General features: G+C 40.5%; 1 non-coding gene across 1 annotated transcript; it reads left to right on the top strand.

Annotated features, from left to right (window-relative positions):
* The first annotated feature begins 15,142 nt into the window (after positions 1-15,142).
* Positions 15,143-15,251, top strand: LOC114380672. The gene has a single exon (XR_003659845.1). It is a non-coding gene; the product is annotated as a small nucleolar RNA R71 (small nucleolar RNA).
* Positions 15,252-17,074: the final 1,823 nt, after the last annotated feature.

Raw genomic sequence — 17,074 nt, 5'->3', positions numbered from 1 at the left:
CTTTGCGAACTTGCTTTGTGAGAGGAATATGGAGTCTTCCATCTGCTTCACTTGGAGTCCCAGAAAATAAGTCAGCTCTCCAACAAGACTCATCTCAAATTCAGATTGCATCTGTTGGACAAAATGTCGAAGCATCTCATTCGACATCCCTCCAAACACAATGTCATCAACATATATCTGTGCTATCATCAAGTTTTCAGCATCTTGTTTGACAAAGAGAGTCTTGTCAATTCCTCCCTTCCTATACCCTTGCTGAGTAAGGAACTCTGTTAGCCTTTCATACCAAGCTCTTGGAGCTTGCTTCAATCCATAGAGAGCCTTCTTGAGCCTGTATACATGATCTGGATGAGTTGGATCTACAAATCCCTTTGGCTGCTCCACATAGACTTCTTCATTCAAGTATCCATTCAGAAACGCGCTCTTCACATCCATCTGGTACAGCTTGAATTTGAGGATGCAAGCTACACCAAGTAACAATCTGATGGACTCAAGTCTAGCAACAGGAGCGAAAGTTTCATCAAAGTCTACACCTTCAATCTGAGTGTAGCCTTGAGCAACAAGTCTGGCCTTGTTTCTGGTTATAACACCTTCTTCATTGGTTTTGTTCTTGTAGATCCACTTGGTGCCAATCACATTAGTTCCCTCGGGTCTAGGAACTAGCTCCCAAACTTCATTCCTTTTGAATTGCCCCAATTCTTCTTGCATAGCATTGATCCAGAACTCATCAGTCAGTGCCTCTTTCACATTCTTTGGCTCAGTTTTGGAGACAAAGCATGAATTGGAGACAATCTCAATCTCCCTTGATCTTGTAGTGACTCCTCTGTTTGGATCTCCTATAATCAGCTCCTTGGGGTGCATCTTCTGGATTCTAATGGAGGGTCTCTTGTCAGGTTGATTGATGTTTGGTTCATCTGTAGCAGAATCAGAGTTTTCTGCATTTTCTGCACTTTTAGCTGTATCTGCTACATTGTCTCCCGATGTTCTGACATCTTCTTCGACATCCTTCTTTCTTGCTGGAGTTAGATCATCAACAACCACATTGATGGATTCCATCACAGTTCTGGTTATGGAATTGAATACTCTATATGCTCTGCTGTTTGTAGAGTATCCCAGGAATATTCCTGCATCACTCTTGGGATCCATCTTTCTCCTTTGCTCTCTGTCTGCCAAAATGTAACATGGACTTCCAAAGATGTGGAAGTGCTTGACAGTTGGCTTCCTCCCTTTCCAGATTTCATACAGTGTGGTTGGAGTCCCTCTTCTCAGTGTGACTCTGTTGTGGATGTAGCATGCTGTGTTCATGGCTTCAGCCCAGAGATTATAGGGAAGTTCTTTGGCATGAAGCATGACCCTAGCAGCCTCTTGCAAAGTCCTGTTTTTCCTTTCAACTATGCCATTTTGTTGTGGTGTAATGGCTGCAGAGAACTCATGAGTGATGCCTTCAGATGTGCAGAATTCAGTAAACTTGCTGTTTTCAAACTCTCTGCCATGGTCACTCCTAATTCTCTTGATGACACAGTCTTTTTCTCTTTGAAGTCTTAGACTCAACTCTTTGAATACTTCAAAGGTGTCTGATTTCTCTCTGATAAAGTTGACCCAGGTAAATCTGGAGAAATCATCCACAACAACATAGGCATACCTCTTTCCTCCAAGGCTTTCAACTTGCATAGGCCCCATCAAGTCCATGTGAAGTAGTTCCAGCACCCTGGAAGTGGTCTGATGTTGAAGCTTCTGATGGGACATCTTGACTTGCTTTCCAATCTGACATTCACCACAGATTCTGCCTTCTTCTATTTTCAGATTGGGAATGCCTCTAACAGCACCTTTGTCAATGATTTTCTTCATGCCTCTTAAGTGCAGATGTCCAAATCTTTGATGCCATATTTTGACTTCATCTTCTTTGGAGGATAGACATGTGGAGGAGTGACTGGTTTCTTGAGGTGTCCATAGGTAACAGTTGTCCTTTGATCTGCTGCCCTTCATTAGAACTTCACTCTTCTCATTTGTCACCAAGCATTCTGACTTTGTGAAGTTTACATTGAATCCTTCATCACACAACTGACTGATGCTGATCAAGTTTGCAGTCAGTCCCTTCACCAGCAGTACTCTGTTCAGACTAGGAAGTCCATCATGGACTAGCTTTCCCATTCCAGTGATCTTTCCTTTAGAGCCATCTCCAAATGTCACATAGCTAGTGGAGCAAGGTTCAATGTTCACCAGGAATTCTTTAACTCCTGTCATGTGTCTGGAACAGCCGCTATCTAGGTACCAATCTTCCTTAGCTGATGCTCTAAGTGAAGTATGAACAACAAGACTAACAGTCTTGTGTTTTGGAACCCACATCATCTTCCTTCCGCTGCTTCTACTTTGAGTTCCATGATGTGGATGACCATGTAGATGATAGCAAAAGGGCTTTATGTGACCATACTTGCCACAGTAGTGACACCTCCACTTCTTTCTTTTGCTCTTTTTCTGCTGCGTTCCATGATGTCGAGACCGATGTCGTGACATCGTGGCTCCAGTGCTGTTTTTGGCAGGAACAAATTCTGTCATGGTTATTCTGCCAGCAGATTTATGATTAAACCCAAGTCCTCTCTGGTTTCCAACATTCTTCCCAAGCTGTAGCACCTTATCAAGCATATCTGAGCCTTTATTCAGCATCTTTATTGATTTTGTCATGTTTTCCAGTTTAGAGTTCAGAAAACCAACTTCTCCTTTAAGTTCAGAGATTTCCTCTTCATGTGCCTCCTTCTCAGCCTCCAGATTTGCAATGACCTTCTTTAGTTGTGCTTCTTGCTGAAGAATCTTCTCACTTTTGATGCATAGTTCTCTATATGATATAGCAAGCTCATCAAAAGTGATTTCACTATCTGTATCACTTGAATCTTCAGCAGATTCAAATCTCCCAGTGAGTGCATTCACATCTCTGTCAGAATCACTTTCTTGTTCACTCTCTGTATCATCAGACCGACATACAGAAAGTCCTTTCCTCTGCTTCTTGAGATGAGTGGGACATTCAGCTTTGATGTGTCCATAGCCTTCACACCCATGGCATTGAACTCCTTTGCTGTGACTGGGCTTTTCCTCTGACCTTTTCTGGTATTCACTACCTTTCCTGATGTCGAAAGGGATGTTCCGGACATGTGGTTTCTGCCTCATGTCCATTCTGTTCAGCACTTTGTTGAACTGTTTTCCAAGGAGCACAACTGCGTTAGTCAGACCTTCATCAGTATCCAGGTCATACTCATCTTCTTCTCCTTCATCATTGGACATGAACGCCAGATTCTTGCTCTTCTTTTCAGTCCTATCCGAGAGTCCTAGCTCAAAGGTTTGAAGGGAACCAATGAGTTCATCTACTCTCATGTTGCAAATGTCTTGGGCCTCCTCTATTGCAGTGACTTTCATGTCAAATCTCTTAGGCAAAGATCTGAGGATCTTTCTCACCAGCTTTTCGTCTGTCATCCTTTCTCCCAAGGCAGTGCAAGCATTGGCAATTTCAAGAATGTTCATGTGGAAGTCATGAATACACTCTTCCTCCTTCATCTTCAGATTTTCGAATTTTGTAGCCAATAGTTGCAATCTGGACATCTTCACTTTGGAGGTTCCTTCATGAGTGGTTTTCAGGATCTCCCATGCATCCTTGGCCACTGTGCATGTGTTGATCAGTCTGAAGATATTCTTGTCAACTCCATTGAATAGAGCATTCAAAGCTTTGGAGTTTCCAAGTGCCAATTCGTCTTCTTCTTTTGTCCAGTCTTCTTCTGGCTTCAATCCATCAGTGGGCTTTCCTTCTGTGTCCAGCATCTTGGGATGTTCCCAGCCTTTGATGACAGCTTTCCAGGTTCTGCTATCCAGTGATTTGAGGAAGGCCACCATCCTTGCTTTCCAGTATTCATAGTTGGTTCCATCCAGAATTGGTGGTCTGTTCACTGGTCCTCCTTCTTTCTCCATGTTCATCAGAATTTATCTCCCTAGATCTCACTCAGTGATTTCGAGTGCCTGCTCTGATACCAATTGAAATTCTGATACCAATGACAGATGTCGTACCGGATGTCACGACATCACACTTCAGAACATGCAGATTATATTTGACTGTATGCACAGATTAAAAAAGTAAATAACACAAGAGAATTGTTAACCCAGTTCGGTGCAACCTCACCTACATCTGGGGGCTACCAAGCCAGGGAGGAAATCCACTAAAATAGTGTTAGTTCGAAGATCTAATAGCCACTGTTTACAACCTTCTCACCTAACCACTACCCGTGCAACCTCTACCTAAGAGCCACTCTTAGATATGAGAACCCCTCTCACTCCCTCTCAATCACTCTCCCGTGTTTACAATTAAGTCAAATACACACCAGAGATTGCTCTCTGAACAATAGAGATCAACTCCACACAAACTATAGAGATCAACTCTACACACTCAGGTCCAACACTTGATGTTAGGGTAACATCAAGGTGGCTCACAAAACACTCAAGTCCCAAAACTCACAAAATAACTCTTCAATCCCGGACTTGGTAGAAAACTCGTGCAGCCTTCATGTTTATATAGCAGTGTGCGTATCTGAGCTGCAACAGCTTGCACTGGATGAGATCTATCATTCTCCTGAAAAATCTGCACTTAAAGATCTAAAAGATCAAGTTTGATCTTTTAGTTTTTATCTTTAATCTTTAATCCCTGAACGAACTATTCAAGTTTGTAATTCGAACTTTAATTATCTTTTAATTCGTTCCTAAAGATAGATCGCCAAATCTGTTGCTAACTGCACATTAATCTGTTAAAGATATAACAGATTTATGTGTCCAGTATTTTCGGGCCGGATGTCAGGACATCGTGTCCGACATCGTGGATCCTGCAGCTTCAATTCTTCATTTGACATTTTATCTTGCCTTGTGCATTGTGCAGCCCAATCTGATTCCTTGACATAACGTTGGACATCATGTGCAGCAACTCCAGCTTTCCTTCATTGTCTAAGTGCTTATGTTTTAACAAAATTTTAGCCAATCTTTTAAAGCTCAGTAAAGCTAAGCACTAACACATTCTATTTGGCAACCCATGCTAGAGCCGGAAGTGGCTCCTAGCGGAGATTCTTAATTGGAGGAGGTTCTTCGTGAGGTCTCTGATAATAGGTCCTCAGCTTTTGAGAGGTTGATGAACTTTGACAATGTGGGTGAGGATAGTTTCGACCTATGCACGGGGATAGAATCTCCCATGACTCTTACAAAGGATCAACCTTCCCTGTTATAATGATCATGCCCCTGCCCCCCTCAAGAGAATCTAGTGACCGCCAAGGCTACGGGAAAAGAAGATGGTGGTGAAGTTAGGGGTTCTAGTTCTCCTCCCGGTGGAGTAACAGATGGTGGGGTGAGAGAGGGAAATGATGGAGGGCCTTGGGAAACGTCGAGGAATAGGCGTTGCTGTGATGGCAAAATGCTTTCTCCTTTTCCATTCATTACCAATTTCGAGTGGGTAAGAGATGACATTTTGAAGTATCATTTATTGATAGCATCCCTCTTGAGTATTGGTGCCTTGTCGCGTCAACTTGAGTTGACAAAACCTGGTGAGCCCATTATGGTCCCCACTATTTCTATGTTTACCGCGGTATATTTGAAGTGTGGAATTTGACCCTTCCCTTGAATGATTTCTAATGTACTTTGTTGAAGCACTTGAACATGGCCCCCTTTTAAGTGTATCCCAATAGTTGGGCGATGGTGAAGGATTTTGAGATTTTGTGCCTGTTCTTCAATATTAAGCCTAGTGTTCCTGTATTCGTGTATTTTTCCATATGAAGCTGATTGGGAAGATTGGCTAGGCACCGTTGAATAATTTTTACAAGAGGATGTTCCAGATCGACTTGAATGCATTCTGAAGATTCAAGGATTGTCTTTTTATGGTCAAGGCAACTAGTGTCGTTTATGTAAAGTTCAAGTCTTTTGAAGAACACCTAATGTCTTTGGAGGAGAGGGTAGACAAGGCCATATTGGAACAATTGGCGGCCTTGCTTGATGCATGAACCATCTTTTCCTTGCCTGTAGTAAGCAATCCTCTTCCCTAAAACTGATGTTGTGTAGTAGCAAAACAACATCAATTTTGACTGAAATCGATGTTTTAAGGTTCAGTGACCCCAAAGCAAAGGTGCTTCAAGGAGTTTGCAAGGCATGGGAGATGGTGCAAAAGAAGGACAAAGAGCTCAGGGGAAGCAGCAACGGGGTCATCGGCGGTTATCGTAAGTGGATGGGAGCCTGCACACAAGGCTTGGATTGGCTCCCAAAGCTAAAAGCTTCGATGGAAGAAGAGGCCGAAGCTCTGAAAGAGAGCAAAGAGGTGCAAGCCCTAAAGGCGGAGCTTGAGAAGGCCCAAGTTGTCAAGGAAAAGTTTAAGTCAATGGCTGTCAGAGTCCGAAAAGAGTATGATGAGCTGAAAGACATCAATGCATCCACCGCCGAAGCCTTGGAGCGAGAAACCAAGAGGGCCCGGAAAGAAGAACATGGTTGGGACAAGTTCCGAGGGGCTTTATGGGGCAGCAACAACGAGCTTAAACTCTGAAGAGAGGAAAGGGACCGGTCATGAGTTGAAGGCATGGTTTTGAAAGATGAGTTGAAGGCTTGTCTAAGGTCCAAAAGGAGTTTGTCCCAACAATTAAGTGAGACAGAGGGAAACATGATGGCCATCATCAATATGTATAAAGAAGAGTTGAATCTTGCAACGGCCCATGAGCAAGAGCTAGTAGATAAGTATGCCAAGGCGTATGCAGAAAAGGAAGTAAGGGGAAGGGTGATTGATTCATTGCACCAAGAGGCAATGATGTGGATGGACCGATTCTCCCTTACCTTGAATGGAAGTCGAGATCTTCCTCGACTGCTAGCAAAGGCTAAGGAAATGGCAGACGTATATTCGGCCCCTGAGGAAATCAATGGGCTCCTCAACTATTGTCAACATATGATTGACTTAATGGCCCACATAATTAGGAACCATTGAGGCATTTTTGTACTATCACTCTGATCTTGGCTAGTTAAAGCCTTTTTCTCTCTAAATAAAAATGAGTTTATCCCATGAGTTTGCTCAAAGAACCAGTGTGAATCTAATGCTCTGAATTTTATCTCTAGCATGCATTCATTTTTAAATTCCTTGTTGCATACTCATCACATTTTGTCTCTTTAGGGAGAACATCATAACTAAGCGCGCCCCAAGGCATCCCTATCGCACCTGATCCAAATCTAGGACAATGGGTGACTTAGAGGAGGTGCATGAACAAATGAAAGCCGATATGTCGGCTTTAAAAGATCAAATGGCTTCCATGATGGAGGCCATGCTAGGAATGAAATGGCTAATGGAGAGTAACGCAGCCACGGCTGGCCACCGCCAGCACAACCGCCGAAGCAGACCTGGTCCTTCCATCCATGGCACATCATCCCATCCTGAACATTTTGGGACGAGGGAGAAACACACTGGGGCATGCCAACAGCCCCCATCTGGGGTAAAACCAAGGTGCTTACCCCTACAATTTACTGCCCGACTACATGCCACCGACCATGCATGATGACATGTGTCATGTCACTCCTCTCACCCTCGAGGGGAAGCCTCCTCAAGAGCGCGCTCATGGGGATGTTGACTCCTACCCCTCTTTACCCACCGATGGCCCAGCGCCCAATGCGCTACCTCAGCCCAACATCGTGGGAGTACCTCAGCCCCGCCCAATGCAGCTAATACTTCTATCCATGGGAGGGCCGACTCCGACAGCGGAAGGAAAGGAAAAACTCGATCTCATCGAAGAGAGATTAAGAGCCGTCGAGGGATTCGGTGATTATCCTTTCGCAGACATGGCTGACCTGTGCCTAGTGTCGGACGTCATCATTCCCCCGAAGTTCAAAGTACCTGATTTCGATAGGTACAAAGGGATGACTTGTCCTAAAAATCACTTAAAGATGTACTATCGGAAGATGGGTGCATATTCTAGAGACGAAAAGTTATTAATGCATTTCTTTCAAGATAGTTTGGCCGGAGCGGCGGTCATCTGGTATACTAACTTAGAAGCTTCTCTCATCCGCACTTGGAAGGATCTAATTACTGCCTTCATTAGGTAGTATCAGTACAACACCGACATGGCTCCCGACTAAACCCAGCTGTAGAACATGAGCAAGCAGGAGCTAGAAAGTGGAGAGATTGATCGAGGCCGTACCCGAATCAAATAAACATTAAAAATGCAGTATCTAGGAAGTGATCCAAGGTCGTCTCCCAACGAGCAATGATCAACCAAACGTTCATAACAGATAGTAATAAAACAGTAACGAATTAGGGGGGGGGGGTTGTTTGTTTTTGTAAATTAAACAGTGAGTAAAATTGAATTAGAAAATATCAGAATTAAAACACGTTGCTTCCCCTTGATTCACAAGCAAGTCTCTTATTCTAGGTTATGAGAGTTTATCCTTTATTAGTTCAACCACTTAATCCAACCCTAAATTAAATTACTAAGCAAAATTTAACATAAGGCATTCATTATGTGATTAAGCAACACATACACCAATGAATCATGAACGAGCATTAAGCATGAACGTAAATTAAGCGTAGAGACAATTAATCAAGCACTAAGCATGCATGAATTAATAGCAACAAATACTGAGTAATTGGTGAAGAGGAAAACTGATCAGAATTTAATAGTAATAATAAAACCTTAAAGAGAACTGTGCTTGATCCTCAAGAGAAAACAACGCTGGAGACTTAGCCTTCCATTAATCAATAGAGAACGAAATTTTATTGCTAAAACGAAAAGTAAAAAAATTGGAATTGCAAAACGAAAAAGTGTCTAAAAGAAGAAGAGAAGCCTAAAACTAAAAACGAAAGAGGAGAGCTAAAATTACAGCCTTGGTGCTGTTATATATTTTCAGCCCCAAAGCTTACAAATCTGTTTTAAGTCCAAGCCCATAAATAAAATAAAATCTAGACAAGATAAGATAAGATTTGATAAAATAAAATCTAAATAAGATAAGATAAGATAAGATCTAGATGAAATAATATCTAGATTAGATAAAATCTAGATAAGATAAGATTTGATAAAATTGTCTGCTCTCTTCAAGTCCAAGCCCAATTCGGGATTCAAGCCCAATTGCTTATAATTCTCCTGAAATTAAATTCAAAACACAAAATTAGTCCAATAGGCCCAAATGATAAAACTGCATAATTAATTTGACAATTAAGACTAATTAGTAATTAAAATGGTGCAAAAAGGGTTAAGAAATAGGAGAAAATAATGACACATCAAAACCCCCCATACTTAGCCTTTTACACTCCTGGGCAAAATGAAACAAAGAACAAAATCAAAGGATATCAAAGAGAGACAAACAAAAACATTTACATATTTCTCAATGAACATCGAGGAATGAAAGGAATGCGTAACATCTAACATAAAGAGATCCAAAGAGTCAAGACATTCGTAAAAATTGTCCAAGTAACCCAATCATGGCAAAATAGTTAATCAGCTCAAGAATGAAAAGTGATAAAGCCTCACAATATATACACTTTATCTCTTAAGTGTCTAGGCTACTATTTACCCTCAAAGCACCCATGAAAACCAACACCACATAAACTTGGCAAGATTTTAAAATTGACAATCAACCCATAAACACAAGCACATGAGGATCAAAAGGTCTTTTAAGGTTGTAATGGGGCCAATGACAAGGTAGGGAAAAATATGGAATAAGTAGCTAAATCCCAAAGGAATAGAGGAGCAATGGGGAATAAGTGCATTAAGAAAAAAAATAAGAAAACCCAAAGATAAAATTTTAAACGCAAAGAGTAGAGCCAAGAGTCTCATCATTCTTTTTCCATTTAAGATCTTATTCACTCAACTTTATTGCTTTTCTTTTCCTTTTTTTCGAATTGATTCAGCTTGAATTTTTTTTTTGACGAACGGTGGCATTTTAGAACTAGCATATCATTCGGCAGAATGTCCAACATTTAACCCATATACAATGTACATCAGTATGGCCCAAAAATACATCATGAAGCATAGCCAACAAAACATGTTATCCAACAAAACCCCCCCACACTTATTCCCAAAACAATTCCAAAGCTCCAAAATTCCTTAAGGTTAAGGTGAGATCATGGTTTTTCACTTAAGGCTTGTAATGAGCTTCAAAACAAGGAAAGGGAAACAAGGCTCAAAAGGGCTATCAAAGAAATTAATTCAAGGTAAGTCCATTTGGCTAGAGGCTTATAAGAACAAAATTGCCTAAATCATTTCCAAATATGCATGTGAATTAGGAAGCATCAACAAGAATCAAGTCAAGGCTATTGTGCAAGCAATCAATGGGGAAAAACACACCAAAAGATTATGATGATGGATGGCTCAAATTCTCACAAAGGTAAACTTATCGCTTTCAAATTGAGCTTTCAAAACTATCATGACATGTAGAGGAAAAACAAGGATTTCAAATCACAAAATGTCAAGAGACCTTTATTTTCGAAACAATTACCCATTTCTTGAACATATCCTATAATTCAAAGAAAAACATGCAAAATTGTACATGCAAACAAAATTGACCTAAAATATTAAACTAGAAACCCAACAAAACTAACAAATTTAACAAAAGTAGAAAAATTAACAAAACCAACAAAACTAGCAAAACCAAAGAACACTTCCCCCCCATACTTAAACAAAACATTGTCCTCAATGTAGCACAATTAAAAGATTAAAAGCAATTAAACCATCAAATAGAATCGGACAAGTGTAATAAAAGCAAAGAAGGAGATAGGAAAAGAAGAACTCCCTAAGTCATGGTGGAGGAAGAGTAGGGTGGAGTAAGGAAGTCTCTTCCACCACTACGTCCACTAAAGAAGGGTTTGTGAGAAATGGCTTAAGTCGGTGTCCATTGACCTTGAAGCTCTTGTTTGTGGAGTTGCTTTTGATCTCAACTGTACCATAAGGAAAAACGTTAGTAACAACAAAAGGACCAATCCACTTAGACCTCAACTTACCACTCATGAGTCCAAGCTTAGAATTATACAATAACACTTTTTGCCCAACCATGAAGTCCTTCTTAATTATCATGCTATCATGGAACTTCTTGGTCTTTTCTTTGTAGAACTTGGCATTCTTGTAGGCTTCTAGGCGGATCTCATCTAACTCACTCAGTTGCAACTTTCTTTCCTCACCAGCTTGATCCATATAGAAGTTGCAGGTCTTCACTGCCCAGTATGCTTTGTGCTCAATCTCCACTGGAAGATGACATGCCTTTCCAAAGACCACCCGATGACCTCCCGGTGCGGAAGAATGACAGAACTGCAGGACTGAGTCAGTCTCATGATCTGGAATGCATCATCTAATGACCTGATCACTGCACAATTCCCATAAGTAGGGGTCATCCCAAATAAAATGCTTAGCATCACTTTTAATTTTATCTTTTTGAGCCTTAGATGCTAAGGGAGGAAAAACAGAAGCAACTAAATAATTGACAATGTTAGCAAACCAGGGAGTAGAAAGAGAATCAGAAATACTATACAATATATACAAATGATCATCCGAGAAATCATCCTGAATGGGTGAATCCTCATCAGACACACGTTCGATCCGACTCAAATGATTAGCAACTAAATTTTGTGCTCCGCTCCTATCACGGATCTCCAAGTCAAACTCTTGGAGCCAGAGCATCCATCGGATTAGTCTAGGCTTTGAATCAGCCTTCTTCAACAAGTACTTTAGAGCTGCATGGTCAGTATAAACAATAATGCGAGTACCAAGCAAATAAGAACGAAATTTTTCAAGAGCAAAAACTATGGCTAGTAGCTCTTTCTCGGTAGTAGTATAATTCGCTTGGGCAGCATCTAAAGTCCTAGAAGCATAATATATCACCCTAGGCAATTTATCAACTTTCTGAGCAAGGACAGCCCCCAATGCATAATTTGATGCATCACACATAAGCTCAAAAGGGGCTATCCAGTCGGGTGCCTGGATGATGGGGGTGGTAGTCAGTGCTCTTTTGAGGCAATCAAAAGCCTTTTTGCATTTATCATTAAAGTCAAACTCCACCTTCTTTTGCAACAAGTTGGATAGTGGAAGGGCTACCTTGCTAAAATCTCTTATAAAGCGCATGTAGAATCCTGCATGACCAAGAAAAGATCGCACCTCTCGCACGCAAGAGGGGTAAGGCAATTGTGAAATAACCGAAATTTATGCAGGATCTACTTCAATGCCCTTATTGGAAATAATGTGGCTTAAAACTATACCTTGCTCAACCATAAAATGACATTTTTCAAAATTTAGAACAAGGTTAGTTTCATTGCATCTATTCAAAACCTTTTCCAGACTATCCAAACAAACATCAAAAGAGGATCCATATACAGTGAAATCATCCATAAACACCTCTATGCAATTTTCTAAAAAATCACTAAAAATACTGATCATGCACCGCTGGAAGGTACCAGGGGCATTGCACAGGCCGAAAGGCATCCTCCTATAGGCAAAAGTGCCGAAGGGGCTGGTGAATGTGGTTTTTTCCTAATCCTCAGGAGCAATAGTGATTTGCATATAACCAGAAAAACCATCAAGGAAACAGTAGTGAGATTTACCTGCCAGGCGTTCAAGCATCTAGTCAATGAATGGCAGGGGAAAATGGTCCTTTTTGGTAACCTGGTTCAGCCTCCTATAGTCGATGCAGACTCTCCAACTGTTCTACACCCGAGTAGGAATCAACTCCTCCTTCTCATTTTTTATCACGGTGAGGCCGGTTTTTTTCCGGACTACCTAGACGGGACTCACCCATTGGCTGTCGGAGATAGGATAAATGATTCCAGCTTGCAAAAGCTTGGTTACTTCCTTCTTCACTACATCAAGAATTACTGGGTTGAGTCTTCTCTGTGGCTGTCTTACTGGTTTAGCCCCATCCTCTAAATTTATTCGATGCATACATGTGGATGGGCTAATACCAGGAATGTCCATCAGGGTCTAGCCTATAGCCTTCTTATGCTTCTTGAGAACTGATAACAACTTCTCCTCTTGCTCATCAGCAAGGGAGGCAGATATAATTACTGGAAAACTTTTGCTATCATCCAAGAAAGCTTATTTTAAATTTGATGGCAGAGGTTTCAATTCTGGTGTGGGTGGCTGGATAGTGGTAGAAAGAGATGGTTTCTCAGCTTGTACCTCATAAAGAAAGTCAGAGGTATGTGTACTTCCTGAAACATGGTTAGTTCTATCTGACTCTAGGAAGTGCACCTCAAGAGGTAAAACATCACCAGACATGTAATCAATATCAAATTCAGATTCACTCTTAGCATCAAATTCAAACATATGATCAAGTACAAATTCAGATTCAATGCATGAAGAGTGACAGGCATGCAGATTAGAATGAAGATCAGTCATGTATTCATAAAAAATATGGTCAATTATTTCAGCACGAAATACAGAAAGATCTTCAGATGGGTGTTTCATAGCATCAAGAATTTAAAATGAACAGTTATATCACCAAACTCCATAGATAGTGTGCCTGCATATACATCTATCTTAGTTCTAGCAGTTTTCATAAAAGGTCTGCCTAGAATGATGGGAACTGATCCTTAAGAAAATCCTTCCTCCATATTCAAAATATAAAAATCAACAGGGAAAATCAGTTCACCAACTCTAACTAAGACATCCTCTATGAAACCAGTAGGATAGGCAACACTTCTATTAGCTAAATGAATTACCACATCAGTTGACTGCAAAGGAGCAAGAGATAGAGAATTAAAAATAGACAGAGACATAACACTAACAGAAGCTCCTAAATCTAGCATGGCATTGTCAAACTTACTGTTCCCTATAATACAAGGTATGTTGAATGTACCTGGATCTTTACATTTTTTAGGGATTTGGGGAACAGATTTACCAATCAATGCGGAGACATTTCGGTCCATGCTAATTCTTTCATTTCCTTTAAGCTTCCGCTTATTAGTGCATAGCTCCTTCAAGAATTTTGCATATCTTGGAATTTGCTTTATTGCATCCAGCAGAGGTATGTTTACCTCTACTTTTCTAAATGTTTCCAATATCTCCTTCTCTGCCTCATCCAATTTTTTGTTGGAAATTGCTTTTGGAGGGAATGGAAGAGGGATATGCTGCTTCTGTAAATCAGAATTACCAGTAGAAGATTCACCTGCATAGAAATTGTTAGGTAACTTACTCTTTAAATTTTTGTCATCATCTTTTTCTGGAGTAGAGTGAAGTTGGGCAGGTTCATTTGCGGATGAGGAGGATGTTGCTGGTTGAGGTCCTTGACACTGCTTTCCCGACCTTAATGTAATGACACTCACATTTTTGGGATTCTGGACAGATTGAGAAGGTAATCTGTCAGAAATCTAAGACTGTTGTTGATTTAACTGTGTAGCCAATTGTCCCATCTGATTAGTTAAGCTCTGAATGGAGGCTCTGGTCTCTTGTTGAAACTTCATGTTTTGCATAGTCATTTGTCTCACAAGTTCTTCAAGGGAAGGTTGTGGAGGAGCCTCAACTGTTTGCTGTTTCTGGGGCTGTTGTTGTTGTTATTGTTGCTGCTGGATTGGTGGAGGGACGTATGGTCTGCTTGGGCCAGCAGCATTCTGAAAATAAGGTTGTTGTTGTTGTTGCTGCTGTTGTGAAGGATTCGACCATCTAAGGTTGGGATGATTCCTCCACCCAGGATTCTACCTGTTGCTGGAGAGGTCATAATTGTTCTATTGTGGCTGATTTTGCTACTGCAATTGAGGAGGTCTATTGTAGATGTTTGCAGCATAAGCTTCAGGCTGTTCAATTGCTTCAGATTGTTGCACAGAAGGGGAAAGGTCTGTGTGGTGGTCGGCAGAGGAGCATAAAGCACAGAGTCTGGCGACAGGTGCATATTTTTTATTCATGGCCAGTTGGGTTACCAGGTTAACCACGGCATCTAGTTTACCTTCAAGCTTCTTAGTCTTGGCTGATGAAGATGAATTCGTGGCTACTTCATGCACTCCTCTAATGACAATAACATCACTTCTGGCACTAAATTGCTGGGAGTTTGAAGCCATCTTCTCAATTAAATTTCTGGCTTCAGCAGGGGTCATGTCTCCAAGGGCTCCACCACTGGCAGCATCTATCATACTTCTCTCCATGTTACTGAGTCCTTCATAAAAATATTGGAGAAGAAGCTACTCAGAAATCTGGTGGTGAGGGCAACTAGCACATAGTTTTTTAAATCTCTCCCAGTATTCATATAGGCTTTCTCCACTGAGTTGCCTAATGCCTGAAATATCCTTTCCGATGACTGTGGTCCTGGAAGTAGGGAAATTTTTTTCTAAGAATACTCTCTTGAGGTCATCCAAGCTCGTGATGGACCTTGGAGCAAGGTAATATAGCCAGTCCTTTGCCACTCCCTCTAAAGAATGAGGAAAGGCCTTCAGAAATATGTGATCCTCCTGGAAATCTAGGGGTTTCATGGTGGAGCAGACAATATGGAATTCTTTTAGATGTTTGTGCGGGTCTTCACCTGCAAGGCCATGAAACTTTGGAAGCAAATGGATCAGTTCAATTTTAAGAACATATGGGACATCCTCATCAGGGTATTGGATGCACAAGCTTTCGTAGATGAAATTAGGTGCAGCCATTTTCCTTAGAGTCCTCTCACGGGGTGGAGGTTGTGCCATGTTCTTAGAATGTTCAAAACTATAATGCTCAAAATTACCAACCACAAAATGCTCAGACTCTCCAATAACAGAATGCTCAGGATGCTCAAAAGGTACAAAATGATGCCTAACTAATCTATGAAATGTCCTATCTATCTCAGGATCAAAGGGTTGTAAGTCAGATGGATTGCCCCTAGTCATCCACTACATTCAGCATGCACAACTAGTTGCCTTCTTATGCAAGTAATAGTGTAGGTTTGAGCTACAACTACCCTCAATTGATATCCAAATGACTTGAAATTTTGTGAGCAACACCCTAAAATCATGAAAAGATGGCACAAAAATTTTCAGGCAAAAATTCAAAGTCTAACTATGGAAATTACCTAAGGAAAGTTTTAAAAAATAAAACAATAAAACTTGAAAAATAAAAAAAACTAGTAAACAGGCGATTTTTTCTACCCCAAATATATATAATAATAGTCATTCTGATACCCAGAGCAAAAGTTATGGTCGTTTGAAGTTTTGACAAAAATCAAATTCACTACTTTTTTGGAACTTTCAAATCTAACCAAACTAAGGGCTCCAGCTATTTTTCCCACAAAATATGGATCAAAAGAACCTACCACACCAAAATTCAGCCAAAAATAATAACCTTAACTATCAAAACAAAAATTGCCAATTAAATTGTCAGCAACAGTCATTGATTCAGTCGCTAAGGGATTTGCATGACTACCCTGTTTTCCAGATCAGCAAAAGTGGTCGCTAAATCCGTCGCAAAACACTATTCACAGCAAAACACTAAAGCTAAAACAGAGGAAGCGCTGAACAAAAAAACTAAAATAAAACACCACACTAAACAAAATAACAAGACACTAAACAACACTAACACAACACACGAAAGCATAAAACAACTAAACATAAAACTCGAATCACTAGCTATTATGAACCTTTGGACACTGCTCCCCGGCAACAGCGCCAAATTTGATTGAGGCCGTACCTGAATCAAATAAACATTAAAAATGCAGTATCTAGGAAGTGATCCTAGGTCGTCTCCCAACGAGCAATGATCTACCAAACGTTCATAACAGATAGTAATAAAACAGTAACGAATTGGGGGGGAGGGTTGTTTGTTTTGGAAATTAAACAGCGAGTAAAATTGAATTAGAAAATATCAGAATTAAAACACGTTGCTTCCCCTTGATTCACAAGCAAGTCTCTTATCCTAGATTACGAGAGTTTATCCTTTATTAGTTCAACCACTTAATCCAACCCTAAATTAAATTACTAAGCAAAATTTAACATAAGGCATTCATTATGTGATTAAGCAACACATACACCAATTAATCATGAACGATCATTAAGCATGAACGTAAATTAAGTGCAGAGACAATTAATCAAGCACTAAGCATGCATGAATTAATAGCAACAAATACAGAGTAATTGGTGAAGAGGAAAAATAGATCAGAA

The sequence above is a fragment of the Glycine soja genome, chromosome 12 (assembly GCF_004193775.1).
Source record: "Glycine soja cultivar W05 chromosome 12, ASM419377v2, whole genome shotgun sequence".
NCBI lineage: Eukaryota > Viridiplantae > Streptophyta > Magnoliopsida > Fabales > Fabaceae > Glycine > Glycine soja.
Note: the sequence above shows the minus strand (reverse complement) of the source record. Positions and strands in the feature narration are given on the sequence as shown.